Genomic DNA, 20,902 nt, shown 5'->3' with positions numbered 1-20,902 from the left:
GGAATCATTTATGTCAGGAGTAGGATCATCATCACATGGCTTTAGTGCTGGTGCATTGGCGTTTATCTATTACGAAGGCTTCCTAAGCTAGGATTGTTGTTGTGGCTAGTATGGCTTGTTCTAGTGCAGTTGGGGTCTCCTGGTGGTCACAGTCATTCGCTCAACGCATTTCCACAATTGTGAAAAGCTGAGTAATTCTAGGTTTTCAATGGAAATGCAATGCCAAGCTACATTCCTTTGATTATTCGACTAAATCCTTCACTATTACATGTTCATTGTGTTGCAAATAGTCAAGAAGTTGTTCTTTGAATTACTACACAACATTTTTTAGGTTAGCAATTGTAACACATCATTCCAAGTGAACCACTTGGTGATAAGCTTCCAATGAGCGACTTAGAGAACTCTTGTACCTTAAGATCCCCATCCAACAACGTGAAGGGGTTCAAGGAATCTTCAAATTTATTGATGTTCTCTTGAGGGATACCACGATGGCCATCATATAGGGACCATTGCCAAGGTGGATGCATGGTAGCCAAATGGGTAGTGCCATTCCAAGGTTAGCAATTCAAGTATGACTTTTGGAGGATGAAATAAGTTTTGGCCTTCTATTGACAGGCCTCAATCAGAATTTTCACATACTCATGCAATTTTGCCCAATTAACAGGTGTCTCGAAGGGTCTTCTATCCTTTTCAATCACCACGGCTGGTGATGGTAGTGCTGATCAGACTATAGTGGGAATGGTCCCATCGATGAAGTAAGTAGATTTGAACAACTCTGGTGTTTGGAATGTCGGATCGAATATCTCCAATAGGGGAACTTGGGGGGTTGGTTCGAATGTCTTGGGTAAGTAGGTTGATGAGTATCCACCGATAGTTAGGTTTTGGAAGGTAATTGGGTTGCAAATTGGGGTAAAGTTTGAGGCTATATTGGAGAAACTATGCAAGTATGTCCTTGATTTAGGCTTACTACTACTCCAGGCGGTCGAAATTGTCAAACTTTTGGAGCTAGGTGGCAATGGTGTCAAGGAGTCTTTCAATTTGATAAGGTCGGCATGCCTATTGACTTTCTCAGTTAGGATCTTACTCACCAACATATACATCCTAAAACTGTAGTTGTGTTTCAAGAGACAGTATATGATTGTCCTCCACTAGTTTTTTCAAGGGTAAGGGACAGGTTGGTTCTCCTTGCTACCATTTCCGTGATCAAGGACCAATTGAAGATTCTTAATGTAGGTCTAGGTTGTATGGTGCTAGGAACTTATAATGGCATATTACTGCTTTGTTGGAAATATCTATATTGGGAACCTGACCTTATTACATTGTCATCTTCAATAATCCCTTCATTGGTTGTTTATGGAGAGGCTCCTTTTCGCAATCAAGGTGTGACACCTAATTTCATGTATTTTTACATATTTAAAGAACCAAGCTGCAAAAGAATCTGAAATTATTATGGAAGTTAAGCTAGCTATATTAAAAAAAAAAAATACTTCATAACGAATATCTCTTGGCACTAATTATCATAAAAGCACCTATTTCAACATTTGAGTTGCATAATGGGCATAGGTTGTTTGAGATTACCACTAGGTTTAATGTAACAAGAATAGCATTCAAGATTGCACATTTTTCACTTTTGGCTAGGAGTGCTCACGATTCGGTTAATAGTCGGTTTGATTCATCGGTTTTTCGAGTATTATATATAAAAAATACATAATATATAAATATATGTACTCTAGTCGGTTTGGTTAACCAAAACTTTTTGTTCGGTTTTTTGATTTCTTAGTTTTTCTTAGAGGTGTAAATTAGGTCACGCTGAGCCAACACCACATTGCCCGCAAGCAACCCGAGCAAGCACGGGCTATGCTATGTCAGCCCGTGGGCTGAGCCAAACCATGCTTCCCTCCTCTAGGATACTTTAGGGGGTCAGTCTGGTACAGCCACGACCCGAACCCATGTGGGCCTATGCCATGTTGTTTCGTGTTGTAGGCCTAAGCCGAGCGGGCTATAGGCCCTGTTGGGCTGGGCTACGATTCGGGCCTTAGGCCTAAGCTAAACTAGGCCAACCTGTTTTTTTTTTTTTTGACATTTTGATTTTTTTTTCATCTTTTTGCCAAGTAAAATACCTAACTTTGGGAACAAATTGGAAAATTAAAAAAAATAACAAAAAAATGAAAAATACTTAACAAAATACATAATAGACAACAAATTGGAAAAAATAGAAATTTTATTTCATTTTAATTTTAATAATACAATGGTTAATGGATGAATAAAGTATAAAAAACAATACAATAAAATTATAAATTGAAAATAAAAAACAACATTGTTGAAAAAACAAATAATTTAAATAAGATTGAAAAAAACAAAATTTATAATAATTTTAAAAGTGCTATACAATTATTAAATATACAAAAAAATTTTGACTTCATCATTTTTCTCCAAGTTCCACTTGCATCTCCTTGACCCTAATCATTATATGCTTCTGGTGAAACATCAGGTGGAGTGTCATGCCCTCCTTTATCTTGCAATCTATCCTCAACAACCAACCAATCTTTCAAGCATAAGCACATCTCCTGACTTTCATCATTCATGAAACTTCTCTTATCACCCAACACCTTAGTACATGTACCAAAACAAGACTCCAATGGAACTGTACACCAAAGGGGTTAGTAGATCATGTGCCATGGCAGCAAGAACTGGATAATTTTTTCCATGTTCACTCCACCAGTCTAAAATATCAAAATTATTTATTTTCTTTGTGCTGAAGGAATCACCTAAATTAGAAAAAGTTGCTTGTAAATGAAAATTAAGTTTAGTAAATGAGCTTGTTGATGAAGTGACAGTAAAATTATGCCTCTTACTTATTAGAGATCAAAATTTTTCTTTTCCACTACTAGAACTAGTTGTTTCTAGACCTGTTCATGGGTCGGGCCGGGCTTTTACTCTTCATTAATGAAAATATGTTAGGCCCGAGCCCGAGCCCGGCCTGACCAACGGGCCTACAACTTGGGGCCGAGCCCGGCCCTGATAAAAAGCCTGAAGCCTGAGCCCGAGCCCGAAGCCCGACCTAATAAAAAAAATTAGAATTTTTCCCTATTCAATAATCAATATAAATTAGAATTTATTTACATTAAAAAAAGAATATAAAGAAGGGAAAAAGGATGTGGAGAAGAAGGGTTCAGCTAGAAAACTAAGGGAAAGAGGTGAAAAAAGAGGGGTATTCGACTAAGGTTTTTAGGTTTAATTATAGGTCGGATCGGGCTATTTTGGCAAATCCCGAGCTCGGCTCGAATTTATTGCGAGCCGAGCTTTTTGGCTCGAGGTTAAGCCCGCGGGCCCATATACCTATTCAAGCCCATCCAGGGGTCGGGTCGACCCGTCGGGCCACCCAGCCCATGAACAGGTCTAGTTGTTTTAGAAGTGAAAGTTGCACTTATATAAGTTGCAATTTTCCTATGGCCTATCATTTGAAATTCATATAAACTATACATTTCAAATAATAAACTATTAATTTATTCTTTTTTAATTTCACTTAAAATTCTTTTTGTAAGAGTCAAATTTCATTAATAAAATGACCAGTAACACAAATATAACTTATATTATATTTAGAGGTCCAAATATCAGAAGTAATTGCAACTCTAGAATTAAGATGTAATAAAATAGAAATTAAATTTTGTTTATATGAATAAAAAACTTTTAAAGCATCTAATCTAATAGTATTTCTAGATACTTTTTAAAATTGTGGATTTATAGAATATCGTAAAACTCCTTCTAGTATCTTCAACTAATAAAAATGGTTGTTCAGCATGTATAATATATTTTGCTAACTCTTGCCTCATTTTTTCTTGAGAATATTTAAAAGTACCAAAACCTTACGCCCAATTTGTGTTTGTGATGTTTCTTTCATTTTTTCTTCTTGTTTCTCATGAGAAAGCAAATGTTTGTCCAAATGGTTAGTACCACCCTTACTACTATAACTAAAGTCAGTCTAACAAACGACTTTTTTCCCTTTCCTTCAACCTCTTCTATTCTAAATATTTTCTAAACTAGGCTAGTCAACTTAGTGATCTTCTTTTTTTTTCCCCTAGTAGCACTACTAGGGGTGGGAACTCCAACATCAATAGCATTCATATCGGTACTAACACTATCATACTGCAACTAAAAATTGTTGACACTAAACATGTTGGAGAGTTGGTTTCAGGAGGAAGAGACGGCATTTTTTTAATTCTAAAAAATAAAAATTAATTTAATTGCACGTACCCAGATTACTGGTACTATAGGAAAAATCGGCTTTAGCAACGGACAAAACCGTTGCAAAAAGATAAAAAAAACCATTGCTAAAGGATATAACAACAGTTTAGCCATGGTTTTTTGTCAGTAACAGATACTGGCGTGGCTAAAGCCTAATAGCCACAGATATTGTACATCGTTGCTACAAATATACCTATAACAACGGTTTAAAACGTTGTTAATAAAAAAAATTATTACAACGGATTTATTTTGTACTGTTGCTACAAATTGCTATAGCAACGGTTTTATCCATGGCTATAAAATATGGGCTATTGATGAATAAGTAGAAATAGCAATGATTTTAAGTAAAATCATCGCTAAAAGTATTAACCATTCTTATGTATTACTACGGTTTTTTACATTAACAGTTGCTATAGTATCATCTTATAGCAACGATTAGGGTCAAAAACCGATGTTGTAGACTGGTCATCACAAAATATAACTACATTTGAAGTTGTTGCTGTATGGAACCTTAAAAGCTTATTTCTCATTTGAGTTTTAATGAATGCCATTACAAAAAAAAAAAAAAATTAATTTCACTTGTTCCTATATGACAAAACCTATACAAAATATTCATAGTAGTCTTTGTTCAATGCACACTTTTAATAAATTTTTTTCATCACCAAAAAATGAAAAGAGAATTAACAAAATTATCCTCATTGCATCTGATTAATTGATTATATGCATGTGCATCAATACTCACGTCCTTCGCTTTGGATCATAAACTTCAGTCTGTCATGTTCAACAAAAATGAATACATAAGGGTTGATGTCAATAATTAGATATATAAATTAAATAATGTAAGAGTTTTATATGCATTATACTAAATGCATTTGGAACAACATGATGGGAGAATGGCAAGCCAAAGAGGGGCTCTTATAGAATTCTGATAGAATATATATGATGCTAGTAAACAATATCAGAATTTATTGGTTTCCCACCACTCAATATATAAAACATAATTTAAAAAAGTCAAAGTCGATGAATGCTTGTATAATGCAGAATTTGTCTCTGGATGGCTTGCCTTCACAGAACTTGTATAATGCAGTCCTAGTTAGAGTTGTAGAGAATCAGCTAGTCCATTAGCAGTCCTAGGCACCCAGCTGAATCAGCTATTCAACAAGGAACCCAAGAATTGTGCCTCTCTCTCTCACCAATAGTCTGATCTTCCATGGTATCATGCCATGTTTTCTCATCCAAGAGATTATAGTTTGACAGCCACCTTCAACCTCTGTATTTCCCAAACCTTTCCTACTCATCACTTCCAGCCCTTGAATCAACATTTTCAGTTCAGCCCTTAGAGAATTTCCAACACCAATAGGGCCAGAATAGCTAAGTATAATGTTTCCATTATAATCCCTGACTACACCACCAATACCTGGAGTCTCCTGGACTCCCAAGGTTGCAACCTTCAAAGTTGAGTTTGATATTACCTACTGTTTGTGCATGCTGCATAGGGGTTCCTCTCCTGAAAATCACCAATAACTTTCCATCCTTTTAACAGGTCATTTAGGGTGACACCTTTAAATTCATCACATACCAATGCCTAATGAGCTGCTCCTATCATAGTGAGCTCAATCAAATCCCCCACCCCTCTAGCCTTCTCAGAAATTATGGCATTCCTTTCACCCAAAGCCCCCATAGCAAAGCATTCCTTACACATTTGCCATAATATTTTTTCTCTTTGTGGTGCATCTCATCCAATTTGTACTAAACAACCCTTCAACATCTGTTTGTACTAAACACACACACACACATAGCAACTCTGAATTAGCTGCCTTGAAGAAGCTACTGAAGTAGGCTTTTCTAGAGAACTTGCTTAAATGGCTGTACGATGACAGAAGTTGTCTCTCCACATTTTTTTAAAAAGCATAGCTTATAAGTTTTCCAAGTGGGCTCAACCTCCCAAAGCCAAAAGATATGGCTTGAAGGCCTTCACAAATAGGTACTCACAGCCGGATCCAGATGCTAAAAATATTAAAGAGGAAACAAGAATTTCTCCACTTGTGAAGTTAATAATGTGATAGAAGAAAAGGCACAAAATTTGGGACATTGTACTAGTCAATCCTTGATCAGATCACCTTGTTACAGGCTTACCAGGTCCAATTATTAATCCAAGTTTTAGTTGGGTCCATACCAATCTGCTAAGGAAAATCCATGGTTGACACTTGACAACAATATTGTCAGACTTGCACCTGACAAAAATTGTTTTGGCTATTGGGTCATGGGTCAAATGGTCCATCAGTTTGCACAAATTAAAAAAAAAAATGTCAAATTTAAAAGTTAGAAAGAACGAGTGGTTTCAGATTATTTGTTAAGTTGTTTATATCAAAATAAGCTTACAACAATATAAGGTATATGTTTTTTACTGGTAACCAGAGTTTTATCAATTATGGGGCAAGAATGGTACAATTACGACTTAGAAGAAATGTCAGGCACCCTTTAAAACTTAAGATCTCCAACCTTCAGTCTAATCTGAGTCTGCAACAGTGGTCCAATGCTTCATTGATCTTCAGCTAGAGAAAGGGGAGGTGCAATTAACTTTCAGACTTTCTTGAGCTGTAAGAGACTCCAGAATCCCTAGGTTGAAAGAGGTTCAAGAATCTAGATTATGCTATGCAAATTCCAAGATTTCTAAGCTCTAAGGTTCAAACCCTTTTAAGTGTGTTTCCTGTTATTACTAACTCAAGACACCATATTAATCTAAAATGAAAAGAATGGACTCCATGTACTGAAAACCTGTCAGTCAGGGATGATGTTGGAAGGGGCAATCATGTCATGGTTGTACAACATATGTATGATTGAGCTTTTACACAATGTCATGTAACATAGAAGTGAAGTAAGCACATTGCTGGCCAAGGAAAGGTCAAATGAATGTTATTGCCATATTACTGAAACTAGTGCAATTAGGGGTTGTTATCCTAACTCATGTTTAGTATGATTGGTTTATCTGAACTTTTAAGTGGACAGAAACATAAAGGGCAGCCCAGATGAGGCTTCCACCAAACATAAACCATGGTCACCCTGGTCAAAATGGAGCAACCCTACCATTGTGCCAAGGCCCACCCTTAAGTGGACAGAAATATGCAGGGGTAAAATAGGAGCCCCTACTTCTTTGTTCAATGTTTGCTACTTCTAAGAGCAAGCTGGAAATATGTTCCCAACCAAGCACTGAGAAGTTTGTCTAAACTGTTTGAAGATTTCATCTTGCTTTTTCATTCTTAAATATCAGACCAATTTATATGCAACAGAAAATAGAGAATTAGGAATAAAAGGTGAAACTCAGTAGGCTAATAATAATTTAAAACTAAGATTTTTATCAATAAGAAATTAAGCAAATGTAAATCTTATGTATTTGGGACAGCTAGGCACCTTATTGTAATACTTGAGGTTAGATTTAATAAAAGCTCCTCTCATTACTAAAATCCTCTCTTTGAATTAATAAAACTTTCTTCTTTACTGATCAAAAAAGGGAGAAGAAAGCAAAGCCTGAAATTAGAGAGATAGAACAGATCGATTATATGCAAATATAGAGAATGAGGAACAAAAGGTGAAATGCAGTATGGATGGAGGGCGGGAGGGAATAATGCCGATAGGAAGAAAGGGAAATAAATCATGGAAGAAATCAAGTTTCTTCAAATTCCTAAACCAATTGCAATTAAGTTGTTTTTGGTTATTGGTTGATTTGTAATAGGGTTAATCATTTTTTGGGGGGTCATAATAACAGTTCAAACCAAAACTCCACTAAACCTATTTATAATTTATAAGGACAGATAAACATGGTCTTTAACTCTTAAAATAGCTTTACAATGCCAACTAACAATCTGTCAAAATTAAATGAACCAAAACTAAAAGCAACTCCAAAATGGACAATAAAATAGAAAGGTTGCAGTCTTGTCAATTATCAGCACTCCATTAGTAAAATGACTTTGATCCTCTCAAATCTCATTGGATACCAATATCTTGATCTTATTGGATAGATAACTGAAATACACATTTAATATCAAAATCAACTGAAATAATAAGTTTTGACACTCTAAACTTAGACAACGAGAAAAGTGATATGATTGCAACTTCTGTTTCTCTATATTCTGTAAACAATCTAACAACTCTTAAAATAGCTATGATTAGACATAATTATTGTACCATAAATTAATAATCTAAAAATAACTTTAAAAAGTGACCCAGATTAGAGAAACAAAAGAAATATACAAAGCTTCTGCTAGAGAGATTTAGAGAAACTTAGGCAGTATTCAATGATGTTCTAAGGGAATACTCTGGTGTTTTCTGTTCCTGAAACATCAAAAACATTCCTTAGGAGCATTACCAATTGCTGCCTTGATTTCTTTCTTTATGGTATCTTTCCCTTTCTTTTTTGTACGTTTTGCATCAATTTTATTTTCAATATCCATTCTTTCTGAACTTTGTCTAGTGTGCTTGTGTGCAGCAGAGATTGTGGAACCCTCCTTTGGATTCACTTCTGTGCATACCAATCCTAGATCAAGAAAGAATCTTGCTTTATTACAACCAGCAATGATACCAAATAGAAAACCTGAAAAAAAAAAAAAACGTTTTCTGAGAAAATGGCACGCCTATGCAATACCGTTTTCTCTGAGAAAACACCTCTGAGGAATGGCATTGGTTTCAAACACCACCTCAGATTAGCCATTAAATAAGGGATCCTCTGGACTAGCCAGTGGCCATGTGTTTCCTCCTTCTGTCCACATCAAACCTATCACACCTCTCTATAAAAATTATGTCCAAGCAGTGGTCCAAAATTCTAATTATTGTCCCTGAAAAAGTTCTAAAAAAGAAGCACTTATCTTAAAAGTTATAACAACAGTAGTGCCAAATACAACTTAATTGGATCAGGACTAGACATGATTTTTCCTCATATAATTCAAGTATTTTTCCTCCATTTTTCATCTTTGATTTATGGAAGCATCTCAAGAATTTTCCTACTTTTTTAATTTGTTTATAAGGACTCTATTTATATTTATATATATAAGGTTCAACTATGATATCGGAAAAATTTATGACCAATCAATCATGTCATCAAAAAGATGATAATTAACCAGGTGGTATTGGGGATTTGATTCCTCAAAGCTCTTTCAGTACTATCATATCTTTCCGGTATCCTAGATCTACCCATATCTATATTATATAGAGGAAAGAAGTAGGTTAAGAGTCCTTTCACCTCCATGCTCACACCAAACACCCAGTAGTCTCCTATTTCACACATGGTTTATTTATTTATAGAATTAAAACAATTAGAGTTAAAGGCTCAATTTGGAAGAACAGTTGCTCTTGTTCCATATTTGACACCCATGACAGAAGAAACCAAAAGAAATATATATTTTTAATACAGGTAAAGAAATAGCAACTTTCTCTTAGAAAAAAGCAAAAGAAAATAGTGGGAGATGAACTTACTTCTCTACAACGAGCTAAGCAGACCAAAAATCCGAGATGCTTTGTACACCGAGGGAGCAAGAAACCGAAGAAGGGGAAAATGAACACAAAGAAGAGATGAATATCTGAGAATGAGAGGAGAAAAACGATGGGAAGAAGAGAGAGATGAGAGTAGTACTCTAGAACGCAGGAATGAAGAATGCGGGCATTTTTTTCCTCTTTTTTCTATTCAAAATTTCCAATCTAGCCACGGTTTTCTAATCCCATATGCAAATTTATATATATTGCAACAGTCCATTTTAAAACCGTTGGGGTAAATTGATGTATAAGCCAAGCCACGGCCCAGCAACCCTTACTGGGTTGGAAAAAGCCAGAACAGCTACGGATAAAATATTCATTTGTTATATACGTCTTTTTAGCAACTGTTTTTTGTCCGTTGTTGCAAAAACCTTGGCTAAAGGCCACTTTTCTTCGTAGAGCTGTTCAGAATCTCAACTTAATTTCAATTGGATAAACCTCCAAACCTCATAAATTGTTAATTTGAGATATTTGAGCAAGCCTCCTCTTGTTAAAACTTAAATAAAATTGAGAATTGGAGAGTAAAGAGAATATAAGATTGTATAAGAATTGGTGTGATGAGAATAGTAGAGGATAAGGATATTTATAGGAATTAAAAATAATTCAATTATCTAAAATACCCTAAAAACTAATTTTTTTAATTGCTAAGAGGGATATTTTGGTCATTATAAAGCCATTTATTATTTTATCTAAACTAGCTATTATATAGCTTTTAGGGGAAATTGTTGTCAGGCATACCATACTCCCCTAAAGCCAAAATTGTTGTCAGGCATACCTAAAGCCAAAATGCATAAATACCCCTCTATATAGTTGTTTATAATTGTTGAGGGGCATCCCGACAGATAGTTTCCTCAGGCATACCATACTCAGTCGACTATGAGCCCACAAGCCGTACCGACATGCAAGGTGGCATGGCCCACTCAATCATATCGTACTATGTCAACCCATAGACCTAAAACCCCAAACCTGGCACGACCCGTATTGTGCCTAACTCTAGTTTTTCTTGTTCGCCCCTACTTTTGCCTCCACATTACCCAATGTTGATCCCGGCTACCTCTACCTAGCGTGGCGTCTTAGGATGGGTAGCCTGGATACTTCCTAACTTTTGGCATTTTTATAGGAAGTGGCGGCTCTCATACTCCAACCAGCATTATCATACTTGCCAATTCAAGATTTTACCATTACACGAAACAATGGTTCCTTTAACACTAAATAGTAAATACTAAAAATAGAAAAAAAAAACAGTCTAATACAGTTGATATTGTCATTTAGTCCTTAAAGGCTTATTTGGATAAGTTTTCCTGCATAACCCTACCTTTTCTTTCAAACCAAACACAGCCTAAATTATATATTTAATTTCTAGCTGCAAAGTCAGCCTTTCAACTTTTCTTTGACTTTGACTTGTATTTTAGTTTTATCATTTTCTTTAAAATAATGTTTATAACATTATCATATGTTACATGTCTCATAAGACTCGGATTTATCAACTTATTGACCCAATGAACTAGTCTTTCATCTTTTTTGACTTTATTGATTCCAAATCTATGGTTACATTTACAAAACATAGAAAATAGGTTGCACTAAAATCCGTTGGTTGCCATTTATTTTATTCGAGACTCACGCACTATGTTTGGTGTGACAAAATAAAATAGTCAAGAATTTTCCATCAACTTTCTGTTTTTCTGGCAAAAAAAGAAAAAATAAAACAAATCTTTTTCTCTCTTATCTTATATCAAACCAAAAACGTGACGGGATCTGCTCTTTACAAATGGGTGCCTTACAGGCACATCCACCATACATTGGGAACATCTTTTATGAATAATAATTGATAAGTATAGGAGATATTCCCATTGCATGATTGGATGTGCGTGTGAGGCTCCTGTGAGGCGCCAGGTGTGAGGAGCAGATCCAGTTTTACCAAAAACAGCCTTGAGACATTGCATAGTGGTCCCAAATCTCTAATCGGATAGGATGTCTAGGTTCAAATTTGAACCCACCAATTGGGCCTACAGTTGTTAGACTTGGACCAAACTGGATAATTGGACCATCAAAACTCAGAATGACAGCAAAAGCAGTTTTTTGGTAGCCCTACTTTCAGAAATGTTGACTTGGTCGAACCTACATATATATATATGTATGTATTAATATAATATTTATTATTTTAAGCTTATTTTGATATAAGATAGCTTTAGAAATTAATTTGTATGTTTTATTTGAGTGATCAATCCAGAAATCTCTTTCAAAAAAGAAAAAAAGAAAATCCATAAATCAAACCAAATGGTTTGACCACTCAACCCTTGACCCAGTAATCAAAATGGTTTTCTATGGTCTATAGGTTCTAACCGCCTTTCTTTTGGAGCTTCCTCATGCCTTCCTTTGCGATGCTTTCCTCTTTAGACTGCGATAGAAACCTTCTACTAGCTGTGAGTGGAAAATCTTGACCAATTCATTCACTCTTGGGTCAGGAAATTGATTGAGATCGACTGCTACATCAAACTGGGACTTCAATGTTATACTCTTTTTTTATTCAAAGTTCTCATTTATTCGGCTACCCAAGCCATTTGACCCGGTAATAATAACTCCTTACCTGCTTTTAATAATAAAAAAAAAAATTTAAATTGTTGATTGAGTTAAAGCATTGTTTTCAAAACCGGACCGGACCGGACGGTCGGATTGGAAAAACCGGGAACAAATCATTTAACCAGTTCTGTTTTTCTCCAAAACCATTGATTTTGGTCAGCAAACTGCTGAATTGACCGATTAACCGTTTGAATTGTTCGAACGGTTTTGACTATTTTCCAATTTTTTAAATTTTTTATTTTTTTGTCAAAATGAGCTGGCCGTTCGGGTCGAATGGTCGGACCGTTCCAACCGACCTGGTGACTAACAGTTAAACCGGTCAGACCGTTCCAATTTTTTTTAAAACCATGAGTTAGAGACCTGGTGACTAACAGTTGAACCATCAACTGGATTAAAAGGGTACAAATTATAGTATTTTCTTTGATAATTTTAGGTTTAAATTCTTTTAATCTTTATTGATATAAGTATCTGTAAATGTATTATTTTGTGCATATTTTATTGTATTTTACTATTTTTAATATTTATTCACGAATCATGACATCATGGGCTAACTGTTCAAGCAGCCACTAAAGGGTCAATCTTTGGCTTAATTTTTCTAAAGGGAACAATTATAACCCTCCCTTGGGTTTAGTAGCAATCCTAAAAACCTCGTTTGTGTTTTGATTCTAACAAAAACTCTCCATATGGTTTTGAAAAAATGTACAAATACCTTCCTTTTGTTTAGCTTTCTAGATGGAAAATGCTGATGTGATACATTATTTTTTTAAATATCAGATTTACCCTTGTTCAACTTTGTTCAGATGTACATGCACTAAAATACCCTAAAAAGAACATGTTCAATTCTCTTTATTTCATTTTTTCCTTTTTACCTTATTATGTTTGAAAATAGTACAAAGGAATTCCCTTTTGGAAGTTGTTAGGCATAGTAAAGTAGCATAGGGTAAATTTGGAGTTTTAAATTGTATACAATAATGCCTTAACAATAACAAGGGCATTTTAGTAACTTCAACATCTCTATTGCTTAAACGTTAGGGAAAGTGAAGTATTTGCATGTGGGAAGGGAGGGGTTGCTTCAAAAACACATGGGAGATTTATAGGATTGTCATAAAACTTATGGGAAGTTACCTTTTCTAAAACATTGATTTTGTTTAGAACTAAATGTCCCACTCTATGGTTGTTGGGTGAGGGTCTCTCCAAATCGAATGGGGACTCAACTTTGAACCTTAAAATTGAACCTAAGTTGGGCCCTAGCCTGAAAAGATTTGGTATTCATAGTCTTACTAATAATGTGCTTCTTATCTGTGATGGCACTAGGGATAGAAATTCTGTTGCTACATTTGGATTCTATGCTTTTTTTCATGATTTTAAATTTTTAATTACAGATAGAAGTTTAAACCCTATTTTGGACCCATTCAAAGTAGAATGTATGGCGGTTTGGGAAGCTCTAAATTTTGTGAAAGCCCAAGCTTGGTTGACAGTCACCATAATTTCTGATTCCAAATTATTGGATTTTTATCTTATTAGACATTAAATCCAATGGGGTTTGATTGGTTAATTACATGGAAAAACACACTTGCACATATATAGTTTTTCTTATATTAAAACCAATTTTCACTTTGTCACACATTAAAAATTACTAAACTTGCTTTGAGTTTTTTAAATAAGAACTTGTTTACACTCCTTAGAATTATAAAAAGATAATATGGAGGCTCGCTACCACGTGGGCGTGTGTGCACCACAATGAGGCGCTTTAGAGACATACTTTGCTCGCACCCGCATGAGCATAAGGCGCATTGGCTTTTGGTGCAAGGCTGAATCATGACCATTGATGTTTCAACAATTACAATATGATCGGGTGTGATCAAGAGGCACCATTCAAAAATTAACAGTCATTAACTATTAACTAACTTTTAACAGTCATAATGTTTGAAATTGCGATTGTTCAAAAAGGCTTTTCTGAACCAATACCTTCCTCTTCTCCATGGCTCTTTAGAAATTATTAAGGAGCATGAATCAAGCAAGTGAATACAAGATTTTGAAAATCACTCTTGTCCCTCATCAGTTCGATCTGCTACTATCTCATAGAAGGTTTCTTCAAAGACTTCTACTTTGCTGGTTATACATAACATTCCCAAGGCTCTATTGTATATTGGGAACGAATTTGCATATAACCCAACAACAAAGTCAATAAAATTGAGTAGGGGCAAATAACGTTCTAAAGACAATATCTTTAGACACGCCTCAGAACTTCTCCTCCAAGTTTTTGTGACCTCAATTCCCAACACTAATTACTCATTAATAGTTGCAATGGAGATCTTTGTGGCATTAGTTGATAGCTTTTGATCTGGATAGACAAAATTGTGAATATATTTCAAATTTTTTTTCTAAAGTGTATTTTGTTTTGTACAAAAATACGTCTAAGACTATGTGTTCACATGTGGTGATGGGTCTTATTGGTGGGGCTGCCCCAACAAGTTGGCTAGACTTTAGTATAGTTATATTTCACTTATTGACAAACGAACCAGTGAATAGAAATGGAAAGCATGAAAATTGTATTTCATTTCATACATCGATACATATATATAGAAATGTGTAACTACCTTAATATAAAGCTAGTAGAAAATTCTGGTAAAGTAATTGCACAACTTGAGTATGCTAGTGTAGTAGAAAGTCTGATGTATGTTATGCTTTATAGTAGACGATATCGCATATGTAGTAAGTAAACTTAGTCGGTTTACAAGTAATCCTGGTGTAGAGCATTGGAAGGCAATTAGGAAAGTTCTTGGATACCTCAAAAGGACCTTGTAATTTGGCTTATTATACTGCAATTATCTAGTTGCATTAGAAGTATACACTGATACGAATTGGATTATTGATAATGGAGATAACAAGTCCACTTCTAGATGGATTTTCGTCCTTGGTGGGGGTGCAATCTCTTGGGAATCCAAGAGACAAACTTATATATCTCACTTGACCGTGGAATCTGAATTCATAGTCTTGACGGCTGTTGGAAAAGAGGTTGAATGGATTAGGAATTTATTATTGGATATAAAACTTTAACCCAATCCTATGCCTTTAATTTTCGTCTACTATAATAGTGAAGCAACTCTGTTGAGAGCCTATAGTGGTACCTACAATTGTAAGTCCAGACATATAAGTCTGAGACATTAATTTTTTAGGTAACTGATTCAATATAAAGTCATTAGTATAACTTATGTAAAGTCAAGTAAAAACTTGATTGATCCTCTTACCAAAAGTTTGCTTAGAGAATTGGTAAGAACAACAACTAAAAAGATGAGATTAAAACTCTTTACTTAGTAACCAAAAATGGTAACAATATAAGTTATTGTAATGTGATTGTTAGTATTAATATTGAAAAATTTTCCATCACAACATAAACAAGGTTGTCCATTACGACGAGGGGTTGAGTTAAACTCTTAATGAAATTTTGAAATGTATTAAGTAATGGAACACATGGTGGAACTTCACCTATGTGAACATAAAAATTGGTGTTGCTTCTCATGATAGTTTGGGTTTGCTCTCGAGATTGTTCATGAAACTAGGAAAGAAAACCATGGCCATAATAGCGCTGGGCAAAAATTTGAAACTCTTGCAAAGATAGGACATTTTTATGTGTATGGGTTATCTTCGAGCTATCTTGAGATTGATTTAAAGTCTTACCACCAATAACTTTGACAAGACTCTGAGATATCTGTATTAATTAAATGTTTAAGTTATAAAACACTTTTTTTATATGCATAACTGTGTCATAGTAGTTTGGGTTGAGAGAGACCTATGTAATTAATCAATCAAAGTGGGGGATTATTAGATTTTAATCTCATTAGAAATTAAATCCAATGGGGTTTGATTAGTTAATTACATAGAAAAACACACATACACATATATAGTTTTTGTCATACTAAAAATAGTTTTCAACTTGCCCCACATTAAAAATTACTAAACTTGTTTTGAGTTTTTAAATAGGAGCTAGTTTACACTCCTTAGAATTATAAGAAGAGAGTATGGAGGCTTGTTACCGTGCAATGCACGCACACACGTGTGTGCGACGCAATAAGGTGCTTTAGAGGCACACTTTGCTCGCACCCGCATGGACATAAGGCATATTGACTTTTGGTGCAAGGCCGAATCATAACCCTTGATGTTTCAATGATACAATTTTGATCGGGTGTAATCAAGAGGCACCATTCAAAAGTTAACAAACATTAATTGTTAACTAACTTTTAATAGTCACAAGGTTTGAAATTGTGATTGTTCAAAAAGGCTTTTCTAAACCAGCACCTTCCTCTTCTCCATGACTCTTCGGAAATTATATAAGGAGCATGAATCAAGCAAGTGAATACAAGTTTTCGAAAATGACTCTTGTTTCTCACAGTTCGATCTGCTATTGTGTGACAGAAGGTTTGTTCAAAGACTTTTCTACTTTACTGGTTGTAGATAACGTTCTCAAGGCTCTGTTGTATCCTGGGAACAAATTTGCCTATACCCCAACAACAAACTCAGTAAAATTAAGTAGTGGCATTTAATGTTCTAAAGAAAGTGCCTTTAGGCACACTTTAGAGCTTTGCCTCCAATTTTTTGTGACCTCAATTCCCAATAGTAATTACTCATGAATGGTTGCAATAGAGATCTTTGTGACATTAGTTGGTAGATTTTGATATGGATAGACAAAATTGTGAATATATTTCAAACTTTTTTTCTAAAGTGTATTTTTTTGTACAAAATAGGTCTAAGACTATGTGTTCACATGTGGTGATGGGTCTTACTAGTGGGGCTGCCCCAAAGAGTTGGCTAGACTTTTAATATAGTTTTATTTCACTTATTGACAAACGAACCAGTGAATAGAAATGGCAAGAATGGAAATTGTATTTCATTTCATACATCGATACATATATATATAGAAATGTATAACCACCTTAGCCATTTGGCCCACATGTGTCATCTATACAGTTTTAACAAACTCAAGTGTTGCCTCACCTCTTACACTCCTCAAGTTGGGTGGCAAGGAAATAAATTGTTTTGAACCCAAAGCTTTGGTAAGTAAGTCAACTAGTTTTGATTGAGTGGGAAGATGACTGAGTTGTATAGCCTTAGATTATATATGCTCCCGAGCAAAATGACAATTGATATCAATGTGTTTTGTTTGTTCATGGAATATTGGATTTGTAGCAATATGAATGGTAGCCTTGCTATCACAAAATGGCTTATAGGTTGAGAGAGAGAAAGGCCAAGATCATGTAACACGCGCTTTAACCACAAAAGTTCTTTGGTAGCAATGGCCATGGCATGATACTTTGCTTTAGCTAAGGAGTGTGATATAGTGGCCTGTTTCTTGGTCTTCCAAGAAAGTATAGATTGCTTAAGTATGGTCAAATACTTAGTGGTAGAGCATCGAGTTAGGGGGTAGGTCATAGGTGGCTCAATCAAAATCACAATAAGGCTGAACAACTAAATCATTGGAGGCAAAACAGAAAATGCCACGTCCAGGCTCCCCCTTAATGTAATGAAGGACTCGTTTGGTAGCATCCATGTGTTCTTGATGTGGGGCATTTAAATGTTGGGTTAGCACATATATTGGGAAGGTTAGCTTTGGCATGGTGATGGAGGCACCAATATTGGCCTGGTGAGGGGAGAGGACACCAATATAGCCCTAGGATTATCCGAGGGATGAAAGTAATAAGGTGAGGTTAGATCAAGATCTCCAACCATTAATAAAACTGTATAACAATGAGTTTTATCAAGAAACTTTGTAAATTCTGCCAAGAAATAGAGTAGTCTTCAATAATGAGCTCTCTCAAGAATTGTTTCTATTGTAACAAGAATAGAAATCAGGCATCAAGAAATCTTGACAATGGTGGTATCAGTCTTGACCAGAAGCAATCAACATCAATAACTGTCGATCATTGAACTTGTATAGTTAGAAATAATATAGGGTTGGGCGTCAAGGCTCTAATACCATGACAAATGAACCAGCAAAGAGAAATATAAATTTATAAGTGTAAAACCTTATATTTTGTATGTATTTGCACAGTACATATTTGTATTTGTATTCTTTCCAAACTGAGCCTAAGGCTGTGTTTGGTTGCAATGCAAATAAATTTGTATTGATGCAAAACCATGGCAATGCAAATGATTTAAGTGTAAGTTCTAACCTATTTTAGTTTCAAATTTTAACTTATTTTGCTTGATTGCAGTAAAAGTGAAGTAAATTAAGACATGAAGCAGAATAAAGTAAAATCCAAAACAAAATTAAACAAGAATTTGCATTTTTTTACATTTGCACTCCCATGCATTTGTATTAGTGCAAATAAATTTGCACTGCAACCAAACACAACCTAAGGCTCAATTTGGAAGGAGTACAAATGCAAATATGTAGAGTGTAAAACCTTGTATTTTACACTCTAGGGTACAAATACGCAAACAGAGCCTAGGGTGCAAATTGAATTGCCCAAATTAAAGACCTTCAACTACATAGGCTTCTTAGGTCAGGGTTTGCGTCCATTCAAAATTCAACAAATGTGAATCTAACTTGATCCAAATTATAACCTTAGGCTGTGTTTGGTTGCAGAGCAATTTTATTTGGACTAGAACAAATGTATGGGAGTGCAAATGAAAAAAAAATGCAAAATTTGGTTTAATTTTGTTTTGGATTTTACTTTATTCTACTTTATATCTTATTTTACTTCATTTTTAATGCAACCAAACAAAGTAAGGTAAATTTTAATACAAAAATAAATCAAAACTTGCAACCAAATCATTTGCACTCCCATAGTTTCACACAAGTGCAAATTCATTTGCACTGCAACTAAACATAGCCTTAGTTCCAATTGGTTTTGGTTAATTTAGTCTGCTTCTCTACCATCACTGTTCCATTTCAATGACATTTTTTTTTTATTTAGTTTTTCTTTGAATACTTTTGTATTCATTGTTCACCAATTTATTTTTAAAAAACCGTGATTCTGTTTGAGTTTGGTCCAACCATCTAACCTAATTTGGATTTTGAAACATATATCCAAAGGTACGTAGCAAAAAATAAATGGTATAGATTATATTTGATCAAGTGTTAGAGCCTATTGGTTTCTTATTAATACCTCTTATCTTTAATTAATGCTTAAATTTTCAGTACTAAGAGCATTCAACTATAACTAATAAGATTGATTAGTAAGGATATGCCATTATTACTTCAAACATTTTCAGTTACTTCCCCTTTCACCCTTCTATTGTTTACATGTATATTCGTATTCTGCTAAGGTAATTTAATTGTTTTGGTTGATCTTGTGGAATACAAGTTCTAATAAATTGTTCATAATAAATAAATAACAACAATACCGAAAAAAACAATGTTTAACTATCAATTAACTATTTATTAAATGTTCAATTATTCAATCATTTTTATTAATTACTTATCTTTTGAATTTTTAATTGTTTATTAAGTATTTAGCAACTTAGTAACTATTTAGTGATGATTAATTGACAGGCATATGCATAGTATAGTTTAATTAATTATCAATTAACTATTATATGCATAGTAGTATAATTAATTATTAGTATAGTTTAATTATCATTTTTTGAGAACCCACCATTCAGATTTGACAGGCATTAGATTTCATAATCAACAAAGATTCATCACTAATGTATACTTATAAAAATAATTAACAAAGTATTGACTTTCTTTTAGTATTAGAGTCATCGATTTAATGCAATCAAACAAGGCCTTAGCCAATAGCCACGTGCCTACCCATCTTTTCAAAAAAGAAAAAAGTGCATATTTCTACCAAAAAAAGTTGGAATAATCAGCATCACGTGGAACCCATGTTAATAACATGAAGAACACTTTTATTTTTTTAGTAAAATCAATTTTAATTGATTTTTATTAAAATACATATAAAAAATTATTAAAATGCAAATATTAACAAATAAAATTGAATTTCTTAAATTTATCATATAGACTATTAGAAGTGCACATGTTATGTCACCATTTACAAGTAAAGGATAAAAATGTAAATTAAATATTTAAACATTTTATAAGAAAAATTTAACCTTTATATCTATACGGAAGCCAAGGCCCAAGGGTATAAACTATAAAGTATAGAGGATACGAAGAATATGTCATGGGTGTTGCCTAATGTTTTTGAACCGTTATTAATTTGGATGGTTGGACTATTTGGCAAGAAAACCATTTAGATAACCGCCCTTAGGTCTTAATTTGTCTTTTGGTAAGAAACTGTTGATTTGGTTAATGATTTATTGACTTGAGTAGTTAAACCGTCAATTTATTCAATTAAGACAATATTTTTTGATTGTTTATTTATTTTTATTATTTTTTATTTTTTAAATTTAAACAAGCCATCCCTTCAAATTGGATGGTCAATGGATGACCTGAAAATCTATGGTCAAAGCGGTTTCGATTCTAGATCAGTTTTTAAAACATTGGTGTGGACATTCAAAAAATACGTGAAAATACACCCTAAGAATTTTTATTTGCATTGTATGATTAGGGTAGGTACCTGTTTAGAATTGATTTTAATACACA

Source organism: Nelumbo nucifera, chromosome 5 (genome assembly GCF_055504915.1).
Source record: "Nelumbo nucifera cultivar China Antique chromosome 5, China Antique-T2T, whole genome shotgun sequence".
Taxonomy (NCBI): domain Eukaryota; kingdom Viridiplantae; phylum Streptophyta; class Magnoliopsida; order Proteales; family Nelumbonaceae; genus Nelumbo; species Nelumbo nucifera.
Note: the sequence above shows the minus strand (reverse complement) of the source record.